Below are 26,431 nucleotides of genomic sequence, written 5' to 3'. Positions count from 1 at the left end.
CTAACCCTAGCCCGAACCCTAACCCTAACCCTTCCCCGAAGCCTGACCCTCACCTGTCCCCTAATCCTAACCCGTACGCTGACACTCACCCGCGCCCTCACACGTACGCTCCCCCTAAAGCGTTGTCGTACCCTCACCTGGACCCTAAACCGTCCCCGTCCCCTAAGCCTAACCCTAGCCCGAACCCTAACCCTAACCCTTCCCCGAAGCCTGACCCTCACCCGTCCCCTAATCTTAACCCGTACGCTGACACTCACCCGCGCCCTCACACGTACGCTCCCCCTAAAACGTTGTCGTACCCTCACCTGGACCCTAAACCGTCCCCGTCCCCTAAGCCTAACCCTAGCCCGAACCCTAACCCTAACACTTCCCCGAAGCCTGACCCTCACCCGTCCCCTAATCCTAACACGTACGCTGACACTCACCCGCGCCCTCACACGTACGCTCCCCCTAAAGCGTTGTCGTACCCTCACCTGGACCCTAAACCGTCCCCGTCCCCTAACCCTAACCCTAGCCCGAACCCTAACCCTAACCCTTCCCCGAAGCCTGACCCTCACCCGTCCCCTAATCCTAACCCGTACGCTGACACTCACCCGTGCCCTCACACGTACGCTCCTCCTAAATCGTTGTCGTACCCTCACCTGGACCCTAAACCGTCCCCGTCCCCTAATCCTAACCCTAGCCCGAACCCTAACCCTAACCCTTCCCCGAAGCCTGACCCTCACCCGTCCCCTAATCCTAACCCGTACGCTGACACTCACCCACGCCCTCAAACGTACGCTCCCCCTAAAGCGTTGTCGTACCCTCACCTGGACCCTAAACCGTCCCCGTCCCCTAACCCTAACCCTAGCCCGAACCCTAACCCTAACCCTTCCCCGAAGCCTGACCCTCACCCTTCCCCTAATCCTAACCCGTACGCTGACATTCATCCGCGCCCTCACACGTACGCTCCCCCTAAAGCGTTGTCGTACCCTCACCCTGACCGTAAACCGTCCCCGTCCCCTAACCCTAACCCTAGCCCGAACCCTAACCCTAACCCTTCCCCGAAGCCTGACCCTCAGCCGTCCCCTAATCCTAACCCGTACGCTGACACTCACCCGCGCCCTCACACGTACGCTCCCCCTAAAGCGTTGTCGTACCCTCACCTGGACCCTAAACCGTCCCCGTCCCCTAACCCTAACCCTAGCCCGAACCCTAACCCTAACCCTTCCCCGAAGCCTGACCCTCACCCGTCCCCTAATCCTAACCCGTACGCTGACACTCACCCGCGCCCTCACACGTACGCTCCCCCTAAAGCGTTGTCGTACCCTCACCTGGACCCTAAACCGACCCCGTCCCCTAACCCTAACCCTAGCCCGAAACCTAACCCTAACCCTTCCCCGAAGCCTGACCCTCACCCGTCCCCTAATCCTAACCCGTACGCTGACACTCACCCGCGCCCTCACACGTACGCTCCCCCTAAAGCGTTGTCGTACCCTCACCTGGACCCTAAACCGTCCCCGTCCCCTAACCCTAACCCTAGCCCGAACCCTAACCCTAACCCTTCCCCGAAGCCTGACCCTCACCCGTCCCATAATCCTAACCCGTACGCTGACACTCACCCGTGCCCTCACACGTACGCTCCCCCTAAAGCGATGTCGTACACTTACCTGGACCCTAAACCGTCCCCGTCCCCTAACCCTAACCCTAGCCCGAACCCTAACCCTAACCCTTCCCCGAAGCCTGACCCTCACCCGTCCCCTAATCCTAACCCGTACGCTGACACTCACCCGCGCCCTCACATGTACGCTCCCCCTAAAGCGTTGTCGTACCCTCACCTGGACCCTAAACCGTCCCCGTCCCCTAACCCTAACCCTAGCCCGAACCCTAACCCTAAACCTTCCCCGAAGCCTGACCCTCACCCGTCCCCTAATCCTAACCCGTACACTGACACTCACCCGCGCCCTCACACGTACGCTCCCCCTAAAGCGTTGTCGTACCCTCACCTGGACCCTAAACCGTCCCCGTCCCCTAACCCTAACCCTAGCCCGAACCCTAACCCTAACCCTTCCCCGAAGCCTGACCCTCACCCGTCCCCTAATCCTAACCCGTACGCTGACACTCACCCGCGCCCTCACACGTACGCTCCCCCTAAAGCGTTGTCGTACCCTCACCTGGACCCTAAACCGTCCCAGTCCCCTAACCCTAACCCTAGCCCGAACCCTAACCCTAACCCTTCCCCGAAGCCTGACCCTCACCCGTCCCCTAATCCTAACCCGTACGCTGACTCTCACCCGCGCCCTCACACGTACGCTCCCCCTAAAGCGTTGTCGTACCCTCACCTGGACCCTAAACCGTCCCCGTACCCTAACCCTAACCCTAGCCCGAACCCTAACCCTAACCCCTCCCCGAAGCCTGACCCTCACCCGTCCCCTAATCCTAACCCGTACGCTGACACTCACCCGCGCCCTCACACGTACGCTCCCCCTAAAGCGTTGTCGTACCCTCACCTGGACCCTAAACCGTCCCCGTCCCCTAACCCTAACCCTAGCCCGAACCCTAACCCTAACCCTTCCCCGAAGCCTGACCCTCACCCGTCTCCTAATCCTAACCCGTACGCTGACACTCACCACGCCCTCACATGTACGCTCCCCCTAAAGCGTTGTCGTACCCTCACCTGGACCCTAAACCGTCCCCGTCCCCTACCCCTAACCCTAGCCCGAACCCTAACCCTAACCCTTCCGCGAAGCCTGACCCTCACCCGTCCCCTAATCCTAACCCGTACGCTGACACTAACCCGCGCCCTCACACGTATGCTCCCCCTAAAGCATTTTCGTACCCTCACCTGGACCCTAAACCGTCCCCGTCCCCTAACCCTAACCCTAGCCCGAACCCTAACCCTAACCCTTCCCCGAAGCCTGACCCTCACCTGTCCCCTAATCCTAACCCGTACGCTGACACTCACCCGCGCCCTCACACGTAGGCTCCCCCTAAAGCGTTGTCGTACCCTCACCTGGATCCTAAACCGTCCCCGTCCCCTAACCCTAACCCTAGCCCGAAACCTAACCCTAACCCTTCCCCGAAGCCTGACCCTCACCCGTCCCCTAATCCTAACCCGTACGCTGACACTCACCCGCACCCTCACACGTACGCTCCCCCTAAAGCGTTGTCGTACCCTCACCTGGACCCTAAACCGTCCCCGTCCCCTAACCCTAACCCTAGCCCGAACCCTAACCCTAACCCTTCCCCGAAGCCTGACCCTCACCCGTCCCCTAATCCTAACCCGTACGCTGACACTCACCCGCGCCCTCACACGTACGATCCCCCTAAAGCGTTGTCGTACCCTCACCTGGACCCTAAACCGTCCCCGTCCCCTAACCCTAACCCTAGCCCGAACCCTAACCCTAACCCCTCCCCGAAGCCTGACCCTCACCCGTCCCCTAATCCTAACCCGTACGCTGACACTCACCCGCGCCCTCACACGTACGCTCCCCCTAAAGCGTTGTCGTACCCTCACCTGGACCCTAAACCGTCCCTGTCCCCTAACCCTAACCCTAGCCCGAACCCTAACCCTAACCCTTCCCCGAAGCCTGACCCTCACCCGTCTCCTAATCCTAACCCGTACGCTGACACTCACCCACGCCCTCACATGTACGCTCCCCCTAAAGCGTTGTCGTACCCTCACCTGGACCCTAAACCGTCCCCGTACCCTACCCCTAACCCTAGCCCGAACCCTAACCCTAACCCTTCCCCGAAGCCTGACCCTCACCCGTCCCCTAATCCTAACCCGTACGCTGACACTCACCCGCGCCCTCACACGTAGGCTCCCCCTAAAGCGTTGTCGTACCCTCACCTGGACCCTAAACCGTCCCCGTCCCCTAACCCTAACCCTAGCCCGAAACCTAACCCTAACCCTTCCCCGAAGCCTGACCCTCACCCGTCCCCTAATCCTAACCCGTACGCTGACACTCACCCGCGCCCTCACACGTACGCTCCCCCTAAAGCGTTGTCGTACCCTCACCTGGACCCTAAACCGTCCCCGTCCCCTAACCCTAACCCTAGCCCGAACCCTAACCCTAACCCTTCCCCGAAGCCTGACCCTCACCAGTCCCCTAATCCTAACCCGTACGCTGACACTCACCCGCGCCCTCACACGTACGCTCCCCCTAAAGCGTTGTCGTACCCTCACCTGGACCCTAAACCGTCCCCGTCCCCTAACCCTAACCCTAGCCCGAACCCTAACCCTAACCCTAACCCTTCCCCGAAGCCTGACCCTCACCCGTCCCCTAATCCTAACCCGTACGCTGACTCTCAACCGCGCCCTCACACGTACGCTCCCCCTAAAGCGTTGTCGTACCCTCACCTGGACCCTAAACCGTTCCCGTACCCTAACCCTAACCCTAGCCCGAACCCTAACCCTAACCCCTCCCCGAAGCCTGACCCTCAGCCGTCCCCTAATCCTAACCCGTACGCTGACACTCACCCGCGCCCTCACACGTACGCTCCCCCTAAAGCGTTGTCGTACCCTCACCTGGACCCTAAACCGTCCCCGTCCCCTAACCCTAACCCTAGCCCGAACCCTAACCCTAACCCTTCCCCGAAGCCTGACCCTCACCCGTCCCCTAATCCTAACCCGTACGCTGACACTCACCCGCGCCCTCACACGTACGCTCCCCCTAAAGCGTTGTCGTACCCTCACCTGGACCCTAAACCGACCCCGTCCCCTAACCCTAACCCTAGCCCGAAACCTAACCCTAACCCTTCCCCGAAGCCTGACCCTCACCCGTCCCCTAATCCTAACCCGTACGCTGACACTCACCCGCGCCCTCACACGTACGCTCCCCCTAAAGCGTTGTCGTACCCTCACCTGGACCCTAAACCGTCCCCGTCCCCTAACCCTAACCCTAGCCCGAACCCTAACCCTAACCCTTCCCCGAAGCCTGACCCTCACCCGTCCCATAATCCTAACCCGTACGCTGACACTCACCCGTGCCCTCACACGTACGCTCCCCCTAAAGCGTTGTCGTACACTTACCTGGACCCTAAACCGTCCCCGTCCCCTAACCCTAACCCTAGCCCGAACCCTAACCCTAACCCTTCCCCGAAGCCTGACCCTCACCCGTCCCCTAATCCTAACCCGTACGCTGACACTCACCCGCGCCCTCACATGTACGCTCCCCCTAAAGCGTTGTCGTACCCTCACCTGGACCCTAAACCGTCCCCGTCCCCTAACCCTAACCCTAGCCCGAACCCTAACCCTAAACCTTCCCCGAAGCCTGACCCTCACCCGTCCCCTAATCCTAACCCGTACACTGACACTCACCCGCGCCCTCACACGTACGCTCCCCCTAAAGCGTTGTCGTACCCTCACCTGGACCCTAAACCGTCCCCGTCCCCTAACCCTAACCCTAGCCCGAACCCTAACCCTAACCCTTCCCCGAAGCCTGACCCTCACCCGTCCCCTAATCCTAACCCGTACGCTGACACTCACCCGCGCCCTCACACGTACGCTCCCCCTAAAGCGTTGTCGTACCCTCACCTGGACCCTAAACCGTCCCAGTCCCCTAACCCTAACCCTAGCCCGAACCCTAACCCTAACCCTTCCCCGAAGCCTGACCCTCACCCGTCCCCTAATCCTAACCCGTACGCTGACTCTCACCCGCGCCCTCACACGTACGCTCCCCCTAAAGCGTTGTCGTACCCTCACCTGGACCCTAAACCGTCCCCGTACCCTAACCCTAACCCTAGCCCGAACCCTAACCCTAACCCCTCCCCGAAGCCTGACCCTCACCCGTCCCCTAATCCTAACCCGTACGCTGACACTCACCCGCGCCCTCACACGTACGCTCCCCCTAAAGCGTTGTCGTACCCTCACCTGGACCCTAAACCGTCCCCGTCCCCTAACCCTAACCCTAGCCCGAACCCTAACCCTAACCCTTCCCCGAAGCCTGACCCTCACCCGTCTCCTAATCCTAACCCGTACGCTGACACTCACCACGCCCTCACATGTACGCTCCCCCTAAAGCGTTGTCGTACCCTCACCTGGACCCTAAACCGTCCCCGTCCCCTACCCCTAACCCTAGCCCGAACCCTAACCCTAACCCTTCCGCGAAGCCTGACCCTCACCCGTCCCCTAATCCTAACCCGTACGCTGACACTAACCCGCGCCCTCACACGTATGCTCCCCCTAAAGCATTTTCGTACCCTCACCTGGACCCTAAACCGTCCCCGTCCCCTAACCCTAACCCTAGCCCGAACCCTAACCCTAACCCTTCCCCGAAGCCTGACCCTCACCTGTCCCCTAATCCTAACCCGTACGCTGACACTCACCCGCGCCCTCACACGTAGGCTCCCCCTAAAGCGTTGTCGTACCCTCACCTGGATCCTAAACCGTCCCCGTCCCCTAACCCTAACCCTAGCCCGAAACCTAACCCTAACCCTTCCCCGAAGCCTGACCCTCACCCGTCCCCTAATCCTAACCCGTACGCTGACACTCACCCGCACCCTCACACGTACGCTCCCCCTAAAGCGTTGTCGTACCCTCACCTGGACCCTAAACCGTCCCCGTCCCCTAACCCTAACCCTAGCCCGAACCCTAACCCTAACCCTTCCCCGAAGCCTGACCCTCACCCGTCCCCTAATCCTAACCCGTACGCTGACACTCACCCGCGCCCTCACACGTACGATCCCCCTAAAGCGTTGTCGTACCCTCACCTGGACCCTAAACCGTCCCCGTCCCCTAACCCTAACCCTAGCCCGAACCCTAACCCTAACCCCTCCCCGAAGCCTGACCCTCACCCGTCCCCTAATCCTAACCCGTACGCTGACACTCACCCGCGCCCTCACACGTACGCTCCCCCTAAAGCGTTGTCGTACCCTCACCTGGACCCTAAACCGTCCCTGTCCCCTAACCCTAACCCTAGCCCGAACCCTAACCCTAACCCTTCCCCGAAGCCTGACCCTCACCCGTCTCCTAATCCTAACCCGTACGCTGACACTCACCCACGCCCTCACATGTACGCTCCCCCTAAAGCGTTGTCGTACCCTCACCTGGACCCTAAACCGTCCCCGTACCCTACCCCTAACCCTAGCCCGAACCCTAACCCTAACCCTTCCCCGAAGCCTGACCCTCACCCGTCCCCTAATCCTAACCCGTACGCTGACACTCACCCGCGCCCTCACACGTAGGCTCCCCCTAAAGCGTTGTCGTACCCTCACCTGGACCCTAAACCGTCCCCGTCCCCTAACCCTAACCCTAGCCCGAAACCTAACCCTAACCCTTCCCCGAAGCCTGACCCTCACCCGTCCCCTAATCCTAACCCGTACGCTGACACTCACCCGCGCCCTCACACGTACGCTCCCCCTAAAGCGTTGTCGTACCCTCACCTGGACCCTAAACCGTCCCCGTCCCCTAACCCTAACCCTAGCCCGAACCCTAACCCTAACCCTTCCCCGAAGCCTGACCCTCACCAGTCCCCTAATCCTAACCCGTACGCTGACACTCACCCGCGCCCTCACACGTACGCTCCCCCTAAAGCGTTGTCGTACCCTCACCTGGACCCTAAACCGTCCCCGTCCCCTAACCCTAACCCTAGCCCGAACCCTAACCCTAACCCTAACCCTTCCCCGAAGCCTGACCCTCACCCGTCCCCTAATCCTAACCCGTACGCTGACTCTCAACCGCGCCCTCACACGTACGCTCCCCCTAAAGCGTTGTCGTACCCTCACCTGGACCCTAAACCGTTCCCGTACCCTAACCCTAACCCTAGCCCGAACCCTAACCCTAACCCCTCCCCGAAGCCTGACCCTCACCCGTCCCCTAATCCTAACCCGTACGCTGACACTCACCCGCGCCCTCACACGTACGCTCCCCCTAAAGCGTTGTCGTACCCTCACCTGGACCCTAAACCGTCCCCGTCCCCTAACCCTAACCCTAGCCCGAACCCTAACCCTAACCCTTCCCCGAAGCCTGACCCTCACCCGTCTCCTAATCCTAACCCGTACGCTGACACTCACCCACGCCCTCACACGTACGCTCCCCCTAAAGCGTTGTCGTACCCTCACCTGGACCCTAAACCGTCCCCGTTCCCTACCCCTAACCCTAGCCCGAACCCTAACCCTAACCCTTCCCCGAAGCCTGACCCTCACCCGTCCCCTAATCCTAACCCGTATGCTGACACTTACCCGCGCCCTCACACGTACGCTCCCCCTAAAGCGTTGTCGTACCCTCACCTGGACCCTAAACCGTCCCCGTCCCCTAACCCTAACCCTAGCCCGAACCCTAACCCCAACCCTTCCCCGAAGCCTGACCCTCACCCGTCCCCTAATCCTAACCCGTACGCTGACACTCACCCGAGCCCTCACACGTACGCTCCCCCTAAAGCGTTGTCGTACCCTCACATGGACCCTAAACCGTCCCCGTCCCCTAACCCTAACCCTAGCCCGAACCCTAACCCTAACCCTTCCCCGAAGCCTGACCCTCAGCCGTCCCCTAATCCTAACCCGTACGCTGACACTCACCCGCGCCCTCACACGTACGCTCCCCCTAAAGCGTTGCCGTACCCTCACCTGGACCCTAAACCGTCCCCGTACCCTAACCCTAACCCTAGCCCGAACCCTAACCCTAACCCCTCCCCGAAGCCTGACCCTCACCCGTCCCCTAATCCTAACCCGTACGCTGACACTCACCCGCGCCCTCACACGTACGCTCCCCCTAAAGCGTTGTCGTACCCTCACCTGGACCCTAAACCGTCCCCGTCCCCTAACCCTAACCCTAGCCCGAACCCTAACCCTAACCCTTCCCCGAAGCCTGACCCTCACCCGTCCCATAATCCTAACCCGTACGCTGACACTCACCCGCGCCCTCACACGTACGCTCCCCCTAAAGCGTTGTCGTACCCTCACCTGGACCCTAAACCGTCCCCGTCCCCTAACCCTAACCCTAGCCCCAACCCTAACTCTAACACTTCCCCGAAGCCTGACCATCACCCGTCCCCTAATCCTAACCCGTACGCTGACACTCACCCGCGCCCTCACACGTACGCTACCCCTAAAACGTTGTCGTACCCTCACCTGGACCCTAAACCGTCCCCGTCCCCTAACCCTAACCCTAGCCCGAACCCTAACCCTTCCCCGAAGCCTGACCCTCAGCCGTCCCCTAATCCTAACCCGTACGCTGACACTCACCCGCGCCCTCACACGTTCGCTCCCCCTAAAGCGTTATCGTACCCTCACCTGGACCCTAAACCGTCCCCGTCCCCTAAACCTAACCCTAGCCCGAAACCTAACCCTAACCCTTCCCCGAAGCCTGACCCTCACCCGTCCCCTAATCCTAACCCGTACGCTGACACTCACCCGCGCCCTCACACGTACGCTCCCCCTAAAGCGTTGTCGTACCCTCACCTGGACCCTAAACCGTCCCCGTCCCCTAACCCTAACCCTAGCCCGAACCCTAACCCTAACCCTTCCCCGAAGCCTGACCCTCACCCGTCCCCTAATCCTAACCCGTACGCTGACACTCACCCGCGCCCTCACACGTACGCTCCCCCTAAAGCGTTGTCGTATCCTCACCTGGACCCTAAACCGTCCCCGTCCCCTAACCCTAACCCTAGCCCGAACCCTATCCCTAACCCTTCCCCGAAGCCTGACCCTCACCCGTCCCCTAATCCTAACCCGTATGCTGACACTCACCCGCGCCCTCACACGTACGCTCCCCCTAAAGCGTTGTCATACACTCACCTGGACCCTAAACCGTCCCCGTCCCCTAACCCTAACCCTAGCCCGAACCCTAACCCTAAACCTTCCCCGAAGCCTGACCCTCACCCGTCCCCTAATCCTAACCCGTACGCTGACACTCACCCGCGCCCTCACACGTACGCTCCCCCTAAAGCGTTGTCGTACCCTCACCTGGACCCTAAACCGTCCCCGTCCCCTAACCCTAACCCTAGCCCGAACCCTAACCCTAACCCTTCCCCGAAGCCTGACCCTCACCCGTCCCCTAATCCTAACCCGTACGCTGACACTCACCCGCACCCTCACACGTACGCTACCCCTAAAGCGTTGTCGTACCCTCACCTGGACCCTAAACCGTCCCCGTCCCCTAACCCTAACCCTAGCCCGAACCCTAACCCTAACCCTTCCCCGAAGCCTGACCCTCAGCCGTCCCCTAATCCTAACCCGTACGCTGACACTCACCCGCGCCCTCACACGCACGCTCCCCCTAAAGTGTTGTCGTACCCTCACCTGGACCCTAAACCGTCCCCGTCCCCTAACCCTAACCCTAGCCCGAAACCGAACCCTAACCCTTCCCCGAAGCCTGACCCTCACCCGTCCCCTAATCCTAACCCGTACGCTGACACTCACCCGCGCCCTCACACGTACGCTCCCCCTAAAGCGTTGTCGTACCCTCACCTGGACCCTAAACCGTCCCCGTCCCCTAACCCTAACCCTAGCCCGAACCCTAACCCTAACCCTTCCCCGAAGCCTGACCCTCACCAGTCCCCTAATCCTAACCCGTACGCTGACATTCACCCGCGCCCTCACACGTACGCTCCCCCTAAAGCGTTGTCGTACCCTCACCTGGACCCTAAACCGTCCCCGTCCCCTAACCCTAACCCTAGCCCGAACCCTAACCCTAACCCTTCCCCGAAGCCTGACCCTCACCCGTCCCCTAATCCTAACCCGTACGCTGACACTCACCCGCGCCCTCACACGTACGCTCCCCCTAAAGCGTTGTCGTACCCTCACCTGGACCCTAAACCGTCCCCGTCCCCTAACCCTAACCCTAGCCCGAACCCTAACCCTTCCCCGAAGCCTGACCCTCACCCGTCCCCTAATCCTAACCCGTACGCTGACACTCACCCGCGCCCTCACACGTACGCCCCCCCTAAAGCGTTGTCGTACCCTCACCTGGACCCTAAACCGTCCCCGTCCCCTAACCCTAACCCTAGCCCGAACCCTAACCCTAACCCTTCCCCGAAGGCTGACCCTCACCCGTCCCCTAATCCTAACCCGTACGCTGACACTCACCCGCGCCCTCACACGTACGCTCCCCCTAAAGCGTTGTCGTACCCTCACCTGGACCCTAAACAGTCCCCGTCCCCTAACCCTAACCCTAGCCCAAACCCTAACCCTAACCCTTCCCCGAAGCCTGACCCTCACCCGTCCCCTAATCCTAACCCGTACGCTGACACTCACCCGCGCCCTCACACGTACGCTCCCCCTAAAGCGTTGTCGTACCCTCACCTGGACCCTAAACCGTCCCCGTCCCCTAACCCTAACCCTAGCCCGAACCCTAACCCTAACCCTTCCCCGAAGCCTGACCCTCAGCCGTCCCCTAATCCTAACCCGTACGCTGACACTCACCCGCGCCCTCACACGTACGCTCCCCCTAAAGCGTTGTCGTACCCTCACCTGGACCCTAAACCGTCCCCGTCCCCTAACCCTAACCCTAGCCCGAATCCTAACCCTAACCCTTCCCCGAAGCCTGACCCTCACCCGTCCCCTAATCCTAACCCGTACGCTGACACTCACCCGCGCCCTCACACGTACGCTCCCCCTAAAGCGTTGTCGTACCCTCACCTGGACCCTAAACCGTCCCCGTCCCCTAACCCTAACCCTAGCCCGAACCCTAACCCTAACCCTTCCCCGAAGCCTGACCCTCACCAGTCCCCTAATCCTAACCCGTACGCTGACACTCACCCGCGCCCTCACACGTACGCTCCCCCTAAAGCGTTGTCGTACCCTCACCTGGACCCTAAACCGTCCCCGTCCCCTAACCCTAACCCTAGCCCGAACCCTAACCCTAACCCTTCCCCGAAGCCTGACCCTCACCAGTCCCCTAATCCTAACCCGTACGCTGACACTCACCCGCGCCCTCACACGTACGCTCCCCCTAAAGCGTTGTCGTACCCTCACCTGGACCCTAAACCGTCCCCGTCCCCTAACCCTAACCCTAGCCCGAACCCTAACCCTAACACTTCCTCGAAGCCTGACCCTCACCCGTCCCCTAATCCTAACCCGTACGCTGACACTCACCCGCGCCCTCACACGTACGCTCCCCCTAAAGCGTTGTCGTACCCTCACCTGGACCCTAAACCTTCCCCGTCCCCTAACCCTAACCCTAGCCCGAACCCTAAACCTAACACTTCCCCGAAGCCTGACCCTCACCCGTCCCCTAATCCTAACACGTACGCTGACACTCACCCGCGCCCTCACACATACGCTCCCCCTAAAGCGTTGTCGTACCCTCACCTGGACCCTAAACCGTCCCCGTCCCCTAACCCTAACCCTAGCCCGAACCCTAACCCTAACCCTTCCCCGAAGCCTGACCCTCACCCGTCCCCTAATCCTAACCCGTACGCTGACACTCACCCGCGCCCTCACACGTACGCTCCCCCTAAAGCATTGCAGTACCCTCACCTGGACCCTAAACCGTCCCCGTCCCCTAACCTTAACCCTAGCCCGAACCCTAACCCTAACCCTTCCCCGAAGCCTGACCCTCACCCGTCCCCTAATCCTAACCCGTACACTGACACTCACCCGCGCCCTCACACGTACGCTCCCCCTAAAGCGTTGTCGTACCCTCACCTGGACCCTAAACCGTTCCCGTCCCCTAACCCTAACCCTAGCCCGAACCCTAACCCTAACCCTTCCCAGAAGCCTAACACTCACCCGTCCCATAATCCTAACCCGTACGCTGACACTCACCCACGCCCTCACACGTACGCTCCCCCTAAAGCGTTGTCGTACCCTCACCTGGACCCTAAACCGTCCCCGTCCCCTAACCCTAACCGTAGCCCGAACCCTAACCCTAACCCTTCCCCGAAGCCTGACCCTCACCCGTCCCCTAATCCTAACCCGTACACTGACACTCACCCGCGCCCTCACACGTACGCCTTACCAAAGCGTTGTCGTACCCTCACCTGGACCCTAAACCGTCCCCGTCCCCTAACCCTAACCGTAGCCCGAACCCTAACCCTAACCCTTCCCCGAAGCCTGACCCTCACCCGTCCCCTAATCCTAACCCGTACGCTGACACTCACCCACGCCCTCACACGTACGCTCCCCCTAAAGCGTTGTTGTTCCCTCACCTGTACCCTAAACCGTCCCCGTCCCCTAAGCGTAACCCTAGCCCGAACCCTAACCCTAACACTTCCCCGAAGCCTGACCCTCACCCGTCCCCTAATCCTAACCCGTACGCTGACACTCACCCGCGCCCTCAAACATACGCTCCCCCTAAAGCGTTGTCGTACCCTCACCTGGACCCTAAACCGTCCCCGTCCCCTAACCCTAACCCTAGCCCGAACCCTAAACCTAACCCTTCCCCGAAGCCTGACCCTCACCCGTCCCCTAATCCTAACCCGTACGCTGACACTCACCCACGCCCTCACACGTACGCTCCCCCTAAAGCGTTGTCGTACCCTCACCTGGACCCTAAACCGTCCCCGTCCCCTAACCCTAACCCTAGCCCGAACCCTAACCCTAACACTTCCTCGAAGCCTGACCCTCACCCGTCCCCTAATCCTAACCCGTACGCTGACACTCACCCGCGCCCTCACACGTACGCTCCCCCTAAAGCGTTGTCGTACCCTCACCTGGACCCTAAACCTTCCCCGTCCCCTAACCCTAACCCTAGCCCGAACCCTAAACCTAACACTTCCCCGAAGCCTGACCCTCACCCGTCCCCTAATCCTAACACGTACGCTGACACTCACCCGCGCCCTCACACATACGCTCCCCCTAAAGCGTTGTCGTACCCTCACCTGGACCCTAAACCGTCCCCGTCCCCTAACCCTAACCCTAGCCCGAACCCTAACCCTAACCCTTCCCCGAAGCCTGACCCTCACCCGTCCCCTAATCCTAACCCGTACGCTGACACTCACCCGCGCCCTCACACGTACGCTCCCCCTAAAGCATTGCAGTACCCTCACCTGGACCCTAAACCGTCCCCGTCCCCTAACCTTAACCCTAGCCCGAACCCTAACCCTAACCCTTCCCCGAAGCCTGACCCTCACCCGTCCCCTAATCCTAACCCGTACACTGACACTCACCCGCGCCCTCACACGTACGCTCCCCCTAAAGCGTTGTCGTACCCTCACCTGGACCCTAAACCGTTCCCGTCCCCTAACCCTAACCCTAGCCCGAACCCTAACCCTAACCCTTCCCAGAAGCCTAACACTCACCCGTCCCATAATCCTAACCCGTACGCTGACACTCACCCACGCCCTCACACGTACGCTCCCCCTAAAGCGTTGTCGTACCCTCACCTGGACCCTAAACCGTCCCCGTCCCCTAACCCTAACCGTAGCCCGAACCCTAACCCTAACCCTTCCCCGAAGCCTGACCCTCACCCGTCCCCTAATCCTAACCCGTACACTGACACTCACCCGCGCCCTCACACGTACGCCTTACCAAAGCGTTGTCGTACCCTCACCTGGACCCTAAACCGTCCCCGTCCCCTAACCCTAACCGTAGCCCGAACCCTAACCCTAACCCTTCCCCGAAGCCTGACCCTCACCCGTCCCCTAATCCTAACCCGTACGCTGACACTCACCCACGCCCTCACACGTACGCTCCCCCTAAAGCGTTGTTGTTCCCTCACCTGTACCCTAAACCGTCCCCGTCCCCTAAGCGTAACCCTAGCCCGAACCCTAACCCTAACACTTCCCCGAAGCCTGACCCTCACCCGTCCCCTAATCCTAACCCGTACGCTGACACTCACCCGCGCCCTCAAACATACGCTCCCCCTAAAGCGTTGTCGTACCCTCACCTGGACCCTAAACCGTCCCCGTCCCCTAACCCTAACCCTAGCCCGAACCCTAAACCTAACCCTTCCCCGAAGCCTGACCCTCACCCGTCCCCTAATCCTAACCCGTACGCTGACACTCACCCACGCCCTCACACGTACGCTCCCCCTAAAGCGTTGTCGTACCCTCACCTGGACCCTAAACCGTCCCCGTCCCCTAACCCTAAACCTAGCCCGAACCCTAACCCTAACCCTTCCCCGAAGCCTGACGCTCACCCGTCCCCTAATCCTAACCCGTACGCTGACACTCACCCGCGCCCTCACACGTACGCTCCCCCCAAAGCGTTGTCGTACCCTCACCTGGACCCTAAACCGTCCACGTCCGCTAACCCTAACCCTAGCCCGAACCCTAACCCTAACCCTTCCCCGAAGCCTGACCCTCACCCGTCCCCTAATCCTAACCCGTACGCTGACACTCACCCGCGCCCTCACACGTACGCTCCCCCTAAAGCATTGTCGTACCCTCACCTGGACCCTAAACCGTCTTCGTCCCCTAACCCTAACCCTACCCCGAACCCTAACCCTAACCCTTCCCCGAAGCCTGACCCTCACCCGTCCCCTAATCCTAACCCGTACGCAGACACTCACCCGCGCCCTCACACGTACGCTCCCCCTAAAGCATCTTACCATCACCTGGACCCTAAACCGTCCCCGTCCCCTAACCCTAACCCTAGCCCGAACCCTAACCCTAACCCTTCCCCGAAGTCTGACCCTCAGCCGTCCCCTAATCCTAACCCGTACGCTGACACTCACCCGCGCCCTCACACGTACGCTCCCCCTAAAGCGTTGTCGTACCCTCATCTGGACCCTAAACCGTCCCCGCCCCTAACCCTAACCCTAGCCCGAACCCTAACCCTAACCCTTCCCCGAAGCCTGACCCTCACCCGTCCCATAATCCTAACCCGTACGCTGACACTCACCCGCGCCCTCACACGTACGCTCCCCCTAAAGCGTTGTCGTACCCTCACCTGGACCCTAAACCGTCCCCGTACCCTAACCCTAACCCTAGCCCGAAACCGAACCCTAACCCTTCCCCGAAGCCTGACCCTCACCCGTCCCCTAATCCTAACCCGTACGCTGACACTCACCCGCGCCCTCACACGTACGCTCCCCCTAAAGCGTTGTCGTACCCTCACCTGGACCCTAAACCGTCCCCATCCCCTAACCCTAACCCTAGCCCGAACCCTAACCCTAACACTTCCCCGAAGCCTGACCCTCACCCGTCCCCTAATCCTAACCCGTACGCTGACACTCACCCGCGCCCTCACACGTACGCTCCCCCTAAAGCGTTGTCGTACCCTCACCTGGACCCTAAACCGTCCCCGTCCCCTAACCCTAACCCTAGCCCGAACCCTAACCCTTACCCTTCCCCGAAGCCTGACCCTCACCCGTCCCCTAATCCTAACCCGTACGCTGACACTCACCCGCGCCCTCACACGTACGCTCCCCCTAAAGCGTTGTCGTACCCTCACCTGGACCCTAAACCGTCTTCGTACCCTAACCCTAACCCTAGCCCGAACCCTAACCCTAACCCTTCCCTGAAGCCTGACCCTCACCCGTCCCCTAATCCTAACCCGTACGCAGACACTCACCCGCGCCCTCACACGTACGCTCCCCCTAAAGCATCTTACCATCACCTGGACCCTAAACCGTCCCCGTCCCCTAACCCTAACCCTAGCCCGAACCCTAACCCTAACACTTCCCCGAAGCCTGACCCTCACCCGTCCCCTAATCCTAACCCGTACGCTGACACTCACCCGCGCCCTCACACGTACGCTCCCCCTAAAGCGTTGTCGTACCCTCACCTGGACCCTAAACCGTCCCCGTCCCCTAAGCCTAACCCTAGCCCGAACCCTAACCCTAACCCTTCCCCGAAGCCTGACCCTCACCCTTCCCATAATCCTAACCCGTACGCTGACACTCACCCACGCCCTCACACGTACTCTCCCCCTAAAGCGTTGTCGTACCTTCACCTGGACCCTAAACTGTCGCCGTCCCCTAACCCTAACCCTAGCCCGAACCCTAACCCTAACCCTTCCCCGAAGCCTGACCCTCACCCGTCCCCTAATCCTAACCCATACGCTGACACTCACCCACGCCCTCACACGTACGCTCCCCCTAAAGCGTTGTCGTACCCTCACCTGTACCCTAAACCGTCCCCGTCCCCTAAGCGTAACCCTAGCCCGAACCCTAACCCTAACACTTCCCCGAAGCCTGACCCTCACCCGTCCCCTAATCCTAACACGTACGCTGACACTCACCCGCGCCCTCACACGTACGCTCCCCCTAAAGCGTTGTCGTACCCTCACCTGGACCCTAAACCGTCCCCGTCCCCTAACCCTAACTCTAGCCCAAACCCTAACCCTAACCCTTCCCCGAAACCTGACCCTCACCCGTCCCTTAATCCTAACCCGTACGCTGACACTCACCCGCGCCCTCACACGTACGCCCCCCCTAAAGCGTAGTCGTACCCTCACCTGGACCCTAAACCGTCCCCGTCCCCTAACCCTAACCCTAGCCCGAACCCTAACCCTAACCCTTCCCCGAAGCCTGACCCTCACCCGTCCCCTAATCCTAACCCGTACGCTGACACTCACCCGCGCCCTCACACGTACGCTCCCCCTAAAGCATTGCAGTACCCTCACCTGGACCCTAAACCGTCCCCGTCCCCTAACCTTAACCCTAGCCCGAACCCTAACCCTAACCCTTCCCCGAAGCCTGACCCTCACCCGTCCCCTAATCCTAACCCGTACGCTGACACTCACCCACGCCCTCACAAGTATGCTCCCCCTAAAGCGTTGTCGTACCCTCACCTGGACCCTAAACCGTCCCCGTCCCCTAACCCTAACCCTAGCCCGAACCCTAACCCTAACCCTTCCCCGAAGCCTGACCCTCACCCGTCCCCTAATCCTAACCCGTACGCTGACACTCACCCGCGCCCTCACACGTACGCTCCCCCTAAAGCGTTGTCGTACCCTCACCTGGACCCTAAACCGTCCCCGTCCCCTAACCCTAACCCTAGCCCGAACCCTAACCCTAACCCTTCCCAGAAGCCTAACACTCACCCGTCCCATAATCCTAACCCGTACGCTGACACTCACCCACGCCCTCACACTTACGCTCCCCCTAAAGCGTTGTCGTACCCTCACCTGGACCCTAAACCGTCCCCGTCCCCTAACCCTAACCCTAGCCCGAACCCTAACCCTAACCCTTCCCCGAAGCCTGACCCTCACCCGTCCCCTAATCCTAACCCGTACACTGACACTCACCCGCGCCCTCACACGTACGCCTTACCAAAGCGTTGTCGTACCCTCACCTGGACCCTAAACCGTCCCCGTCCCCTAACCCTAACCCTAGCCCGAACCCTAACCCTAACACTTCCCCGAAGCCTGACCCTCACCCGTCCCCTAATCCTAACCCGTACGCTGACACTCCCCAGCGCCCTCACACGTACTCTCCCCCTAAAGCGTTGTCGTACCTTCACCTGGACCCTAAACCGTCGCCGTCCCCTAACCCTAACCCTAGCCCGAACCCTAACCCTAACCCTTCCCCGAAGCCTGACCCTCACCCTTCCCCTAATCCTAACCCGTACGCTGACACTCACCCACGCCCTCACACGTACGCTCCCCCTAAAGCGTTGTTGTTCCCTCACCTGGACCCTAAACCGTCCCCGTCCCCTAAGCGTAACCCTAGCCCGAACCCTAACCCTAACACTTCCCCGAAGCCTGACCCTCACCCGTCCACTAATCCTAACCCGTACGCTGACACTCACCCGCGCCCTCAAACATACGCTCCCCCTAAAGCGTTGTCGTACCCTCACCTGGACCCTAAACCGTCCCCGTCCCTTAACCCTAACCCTAGCCCGAACCCTAAACCTAACCGTTCCCCGAAGCCTGACCCTCACCCGTCCCCTAATCCTAACCCGTACGCTGACACTCACCCACGCCCTCACACGTACGCTCCCCCTAAAGCGTTGTCGTACCCTCACCTGGACCCTAAACCGTCCCCGTCCCCTAACCCTAACCCTAGCCCGAACCCTAACCCTAACCCTTCCCCGAAGCCTGACGCTCACCCGTCCCCTAATCCTAACCCGTACGCTGACACTCACCCGCGCCCTCACACGTACGCTCCCCCTAAAGCGTTGTCGTACCCTCACCTGGACCCTAAACCGTCCCCGTCCCCTAACCCTAACCCTAGCCCGAACCCTAACCCTAACCCTTCCCCGAAGCCTGACCCTCACCCGTCCCCTAATCCTAACCCGTACGCTGACACTCACCCGCGCCCTCACACGTACGCTCCCCCTAAAGCATTGTCGTACCCTCACCTGGACCCTAAACCGTCTTCGTCCCCTAACCCTAACCCTACCCCGAACCCTAACCCTAACCCTTCCCCGAAGCCTGACCCTCACCCGTCCCCTAATCCTAACCCGTACGCAGACACTCACCCGCGCCCTCACACGTACGCTCCCCCTAAAGCATCTTACCATCACCTGGACCCTAAACCGTCCCCGTCCCCTAACCCTAACCCTAGCCCGAACCCTAACCCTAACCCTTCCCCGAAGTCTGACCCTCAGCCGTCCCCTAATCCTAACCCGTACGCTGACACTCACCCGCGCCCTCACACGTACGCTCCCCCTAAAGCGTTGTCGTACACTCACCTGGACCCTAAACCGTCCCCGTCCCCTAACCCTAACCCTAGCCCGAACCCTAACCCTAACACTTCCCCGAAGCCTGACCCTCACCCGTCCCCTAATCCTAACCCGTACGCTGACACTCACCCGCGCCCTCACACGTACGCTCCCCCTAAAGCGTTGTCGTACCCTCATCTGGACCCTAAACCGTCCCCGCCCCTAACCCTAACCCTAGCCCGAACCCTAACCCTAACCCTTCCCCGAAGCCTGACCCTCACCCGTCCCATAATCCTAACCCGTACGCTGACACTCACCCGCGCCCTCACACGTACGCTCCCCCTAAAGCGTTGTCGTACCCTCACCTGGACCCTAAACCGTCCCCGTCCCCTAACCCTAACCCTAGCCCGAAACCGAACCCTAACCCTTCCCCGAAGCCTGACCCTCACCCGTCCCCTAATCCTAACCCGTACGCTGACACTCACCCACGCCCTCACACGTACGCTCCCCCTAAAGCGTTGTCGTACCCTCACCTGGACCCTAAACCGTCCCCATCCCCTAACCCTAACCCTAGCCCGAACCCTAACCCTAACACTTCCCCGAAGCCTGACCCTCACCCGTCCCCTAATCCTAACCCGTACGCTGACACTCACCCGCGCCCTCACACGTACGCTCCCCCTAAAGCGTTGTCGTACCCTCACCTGGACCCTAAACCGTCCCCGTCCCCTAACCCTAACCCTAGCCCGAACCCTAACCCTTACCCTTCCCCGAAGCCTGACCCTCACCCGTCCCCTAATCCTAACCCGTACGCTGACACTCACCCGCGCCCTCACACGTACGCTCCCCCTAAAGCGTTGTCGTACCCTCACCTGGACCCTAAACCGTCTTCGTACCCTAACCCTAACCCTAGCCCGAACCCTAACCCTAACCCTTCCCTGAAGCCTGACCCTCACCCGTCCCCTAATCCTAACCCGTACGCAGACACTCACCCGCGCCCTCACACGTACGCTCCCCCTAAAGCATCTTACCATCACCTGGACCCTAAACCGTCCCCGTCCCCTAACCCTAACCCTAGCCCGAACCCTAACCCTAACACTTCCCCGAAGCCTGACCCTCACCCGTCCCCTAATCCTAACCCGTACGCTGACACTCACCCGCGCCCTCACACGTACGCTCCCCCTAAAGCGTTGTCGTACCCTCATCTGGACCCTAAACCGTCCCCGCCCCTAACCCTAACCCTAGCCCGAACCCTAACCCTAACCCTTCCCCGAAGCCTGACCCTCACCCTTCCCATAATCCTAACCCGTACGCTGACACTCACCCACGCCCTCACACGTACTCTCCCCCTAAAGCGTTGTCGTACCTTCACCTGGACCCTAAACTGTCGCCGTCCCCTAACCCTAACCCTAGCCCGAACCCTAACCCTAACCCTTCCCCGAAGCCTGACCCTCACCCGTCCCCTAATCCTAACCCGTACGCTGACACTCACCCACGCCCTCACACGTACGCTCCCCCTAAAGCGTTGTCGTACCCTCACCTGTACCCTAAACCGTCCCCGTCCCCTAAGCGTAACCCTAGCCCGAACCCTAACCCTAACACTTCCCCGAAGCCTGACCCTCACCCGTCCCCTAATCCTAACACGTACGCTGACACTCACCCGCGCCCTCACACGTACGCTCCCCCTAAAGCGTTGTCGTACCCTCACCTGGACCCTAAACCGTCCCCGTCCCCTAACCCTAACTCTAGCCCAAACCCTAACCCTAACCCTTCCCCGAAACCTGACCCTCACCCGTCCCTTAATCCTAACCCGTACGCTGACACTCACCCGCGCCCTCACACGTACGCCCCCCCTAAAGCGTTGTCGTACCCTCACCTGGACCCTAAACCGTCCCCGTCCCCTAACCCTAACCCTAGCCCGAACCCTAACCCTAACCCTTCCCCGAAGCCTGACCCTCACCCGTCCCCTAATCCTAACCCGTACGCTGACACTCACCCGCGCCCTCACACGTACGCTCCCCCTAAAGCATTGCAGTACCCTCACCTGGACCCTAAACCGTCCCCGTCCCCTAACCTTAACCCTAGCCCGAACCCTAACCCTAACCCTTCCCCGAAGCCTGACCCTCACCCGTCCCCTAATCCTAACCCGTACGCTGACACTCACCCACGCCCTCACAAGTATGCTCCCCCTAAAGCGTTGTCGTACCCTCACCTGGACCCTAAACCGTCCCCGTCCCCTAACCCTAACCCTAGCCCGAACCCTAACCCTAACCCTTCCCCGAAGCCTGACCCTCACCCGTCCCCTAATCCTAACCCGTACGCTGACACTCACCCGCGCCCTCACACGTACGCTCCCCCTAAAGCGTTGTCGTACCCTCACCTGGACCCTAAACCGTCCCCGTCCCCTAACCCTAACCCTAGCCCGAACCCTAACCCTAACCCTTCCCAGAAGCCTAACACTCACCCGTCCCATAATCCTAACCCGTACGCTGACACTCACCCACGCCCTCACACGTACGCTCCCCCTAAAGCGTTGTCGTACCCTCACCTGGACCCTAAACCGTCCCCGTCCCCTAACCCTAACCCTAGCCCGAACCCTAACCCTAACCCTTCCCCGAAGCCTGACCCTCACCCGTCCCCTAATCCTAACCCGTACACTGACACTCACCCGCGCCCTCACACGTACGCTCCCCCTAAAGCGTTGTCGTACCCTCACCTGGACCCTAAACCGTCCCCGTCCCCTAACCCTAACCCTAGCCCGAACCCTAACCCTAACACTTCCCCGAAGCCTGACCCTCACCCGTCCCCTAATCCTAACCCGTACGCTGACACTCCCCAGCGCCCTCACACGTACTCTCCCCCTAAAGCGTTGTCGTACCTTCACCTGGACCCTAAACCGTCGCCGTCCCCTAACCCTAACCCTAGCCCGAACCCTAACCCTAACCCTTCCCCGAAGCCTGACCCTCACCCGTCCCCTAATCCTAACCCGTACGCTGACACTCACCCACGCCCTCACACGTACGCTCCCCCTAAAGCGTTGTTGTTCCCTCACCTGGACCCTAAACCGTCCCCGTCCCCTAAGCGTAACCCTAGCCCGAACCCTAACCCTAACACTTCCCCGAAGCCTGACCCTCACCCGTCCCCTAATCCTAACCCGTACGCTGACACTCACCCGCGCCCTCAAACATACGCTCCCCCTAAAGCGTTGTCGTACCCTCACCTGGACCCTAAACCGTCCCCGTCCCCTAACCCTAACCCTAGCCCGAACCCTAAACCTAACCGTTCCCCGAAGCCTGACCCTCACCCGTCCCCTAATCCTAACCCGTACGCTGACACTCACCCACGCCCTCACACGTACGCTCCCCCTAAAGCGTTGTCGTACCCTCACCTGGACCCTAAACCGTCCCCGTCCCCTAACCCTAACCCTAGCCCGAACCCTAACCCTAACCCTTCCCCGAAGCCTGACGCTCACCCGTCCCCTAATCCTAACCCGTACGCTGACACTCACCCGCGCCCTCACACGTACGCTCCCCCTAAAGCGTTGTCGTACCCTCACCTGGACCCTAAACCGTCCCCGTCCCCTAACCCTAACCCTAGCCCGAACCCTAACCCTAACCCTTCCCCGAAGCCTGACCCTCACCCGTCCCCTAATCCTAACCCGTACGCTGACACTCACCCGCGCCCTCACACGTACGCTCCCCCTAAAGCATTGTCGTACCCTCACCTGGACCCTAAACCGTCTTCGTCCCCTAACCCTAACCCTACCCCGAACCCTAACCCTAACCCTTCCCCGAAGCCTGACCCTCACCCGTCCCCTAATCCTAACCCGTACGCAGACACTCACCCGCGCCCTCACACGTACGCTCCCCCTAAAGCATCTTACCATCACCTGGACCCTAAACCGTCCCCGTCCCCTAACCCTAACCCTAGCCCGAACCCTAACCCTAACCCTTCCCCGAAGTCTGACCCTCACCCGTCCCCTAATCCTAACCCGTACGCTGACACTCACCCGCGCCCTCACACGTACGCTCCCCCTAAAGCGTTGTCGTACCCTCACCTGGACCCTAAACCGTCCCCGTCCCCTAACCCTAACCCTAGCCCGAACCCTAACCCTAACACTTCCCCGAAGCCTGACCCTCACCCGTCCCCTAATCCTAACCCGTACGCTGACACTCACCCGCGCCCTCACACGTACGCTCCCCCTAAAGCGTTGTCGTACCCTCATCTGGACCCTAAACCGTCCCCGCCCCTAACCCTAACCCTAGCCCGAACCCTAACCCTAACCCCTCCCCGAAGCCTGACCCTCACCCGTCCCATAATCCTAACCCGTACGCTGACACTCACCCGCGCCCTCACACGTACGCTCCCCCTAAAGCGTTGTCGTACCCTCACCTGGACCCTAAACCGTCCCCGTCCCCTAACCCTAACCCTAGCCCGAACCCTAACCCTAACCCTTCCCCGAAGCCTGACCCTCACCCGTCCCCTAATCCTAACCCGTACGCTGACACTCACCCGCGCCCTCACACGTACGCTCCCCCTAAAGCGTTGTCGTACCCTCACCTGGACCCTAAACCGTCCCCATCCCCTAACCCTAACCCTAGCCCGAACCCTAACCCTAACCCTTCCCCGAAGCCTGACCCTCACCCGTCCCCTAATCCTAACCCGTACGCTGACACTCACCCGCGCCCTCACACGTACGCTCCCCCTAAAGCGTTGTCGTACCCTCACCTGGACCCTAAACCGTCCCCGTCCCCTAACCCTAACCCTAGCCCGAACCCTAACCCTAACCCTTCCCCGAAGCCTGACCCTCACCCGTCCCCTAATCCTAACCCGTACGCTGACACTCACCCGCGCCCTCACACGTACGCTCCCCCTAAAGCATCTTACCATCACCTGGACCCTAAACCGTCCCCGTCCCCTAACCCTAACCCTAGCCCGAACCCTAACCCTAACACTTCCCCGAAGCCTGACCCTCACCCGTCCCCTAATCCTAACCCGTACGCTGACACTCACCCGCGCCCTCACACGTACGCTCCCCCTAAAGCGTTGTCGTACCCTCATCTGGACCCTAAACCGTCCCCGCCCCTAACCCTAACCGTAGCCCGAACCCTAACCCTAACCCTTCCCCGAAGCCTGACCCTCACCCGTCCCCTAATCCTAACCCGTACGCTGACACTCACCCGCGCCCTCACACGTACGCTCCCCCTAAAGCGTTGTCGTACCCTCACCTGGACCCTAAACCGTCCCCGTCCCCTAACCCTAACCCTAGCCCGAACCCTAACCCTAACCCTTCCCCGAAGCCTGACCCTCACCCGTCCCCTAATCCTAACCCGTACGCTGACACTCACCCGCGCCCTCACACGTACGCTCCCCCTAAAGCGTTGTCGTACCCTCACCTGGACCCTAAACCGTCCCCGTCCCCTAACCCTAACCCTAGCCCGAACCCTAACCCTAACCCCTCCCCGAAGCCTGACCCTCACCCGTCCCCTAATCCTAACCCGTACGCTGACACTCACCCGCGCCCTCACACGTACGCTCCCCCTAAAGCGTTGTCGTACCCTCACCTGGACCCTAAACCGTCCCCGTCCCCTAACCCTAACCCTAGCCCGAACCCTAACCCTAACCCTTCCCCGAAGCCTGACCCTCACCCGTCCCCTAATCCTAACCCGTACGCTGACACTCACCCGCGCCCTCACACGTACGCTCCCCCTAAAGCGTTGTCGTACCCTCACCTGGACCCTAAACCGTCCCCGTCCCCTAACCCTAACCCTAGCCCGAACCCTAACCCTAACACTTCCCCGAAGCCTGACCCTCACCCGTCCCCTAATCCTAACCCGTACGCTGACTCTCACCCGAGCCCTCACACGTACGCTCCCCCTAAAGCGTTGTCGTACCCTCACCTGGACCCTAAACCGTCCCCGTCCCCTAACCCTAACCCTAGCCCGAACACTAACCCTAACCCCTCCCCGAAGCCTGACCCTCACCCGTCCCCTAATCCTAACCCGTACGCTGACACTCACCCGCGCCCTCACACGTACGCTCCCCCTAAAGCGTTGTCGTACCCTCACCTGGACCCTAAACCGTCCCCGTCCCCTAACCCTAACCCTAGCCCGAACCCTAACCCTAACCCCTCCCCGAAGCCTGACCCTCACCCGTCCCCTAATCCTAACCCGTACGCTGACACTCACCCGCGCCCTCACACGTACGCTCCCCCTAAAGCGTTGTCGTACCCTCACCTGGACCCTAAACCGTCCCCGTCCCCTAACCCTAACCCTAGCCCGAACCCTAACCCTAACCCTTCCCCGAAGCCTGACCCTCACCCGTCCCCTAATCCTAACCCGTACGCTGACACTCACCCGCGCCCTCACACGTACGCTCCCCCTAAAGCGTTGTCGTACCCTCACCTGGACCCTAAACCGTCCCCGTCCCCTAACCCTAACCCTAGCCCGAACCCTAACCCTAACACTTCCCCGAAGCCTGACCCTCACCCGTCCCCTAATCCTAACCCGTACGCTGACTCTCACCCGAGCCCTCACACGTACGCTCCCCCTAAAGCGTTGTCGTACCCTCACCTGGACCCTAAACCGTCCCCGTCCCCTAACCCTAACCCTAGCCCGAACCCTAAACCTAGCCCCTCCCCGAAGCCTGACCCTCACCCGTCCCCTAATCCTAACCCGTACGCTGACACTCACCCGCGCCCTCACACGTACGCTCCCCCTAAAGCGTTGTCGTACCCTCACCTGGACCCTAAACCGTCCCCGTCCCCTAACCCTAACCCTAGCCCGAACCCTAACCCTAACCCCTCCCCGAAGCCTGACCCTCGCCCGTCCCCTAATCCTAACCCGTACGCTGACACTCACCCGCGCCCTCACACGTACGCTCCCCCTAAAGCGTTGTCGTACCCTCACCTGGACCCTAAACCGTCCCCGTCCCCTAACCCTAACCCTAGCCCGAACCCTAACCCTAACCCTTCCCCGAAGCCTGACCCTCACCCGTCCCCTAATCCTAACCCGTACGCTGAC

General features: G+C 60.9%; 1 long non-coding RNA gene across 1 annotated transcript in view; it reads right to left on the bottom strand.

Moving 5' to 3' along the window:
* Positions 1–26,431, bottom strand: part of LOC125963352 (uncharacterized) — a 68,168-nt gene that overhangs the window by 12,225 nt on the left and 29,512 nt on the right. Inside the window, exon 2 of the long non-coding RNA XR_007475191.1 lies at positions 2,154–2,232. This is a non-coding gene — a long non-coding RNA (uncharacterized LOC125963352). The remainder of the gene's footprint in view (positions 1–2,153; positions 2,233–26,431) is intronic.

The sequence above is a fragment of the Orcinus orca genome, unplaced genomic scaffold (assembly GCF_937001465.1).
Source record: "Orcinus orca unplaced genomic scaffold, mOrcOrc1.1 scaffold_120, whole genome shotgun sequence".
NCBI lineage: Eukaryota > Metazoa > Chordata > Mammalia > Artiodactyla > Delphinidae > Orcinus > Orcinus orca.
Note: the sequence above shows the minus strand (reverse complement) of the source record. Positions and strands in the feature narration are given on the sequence as shown.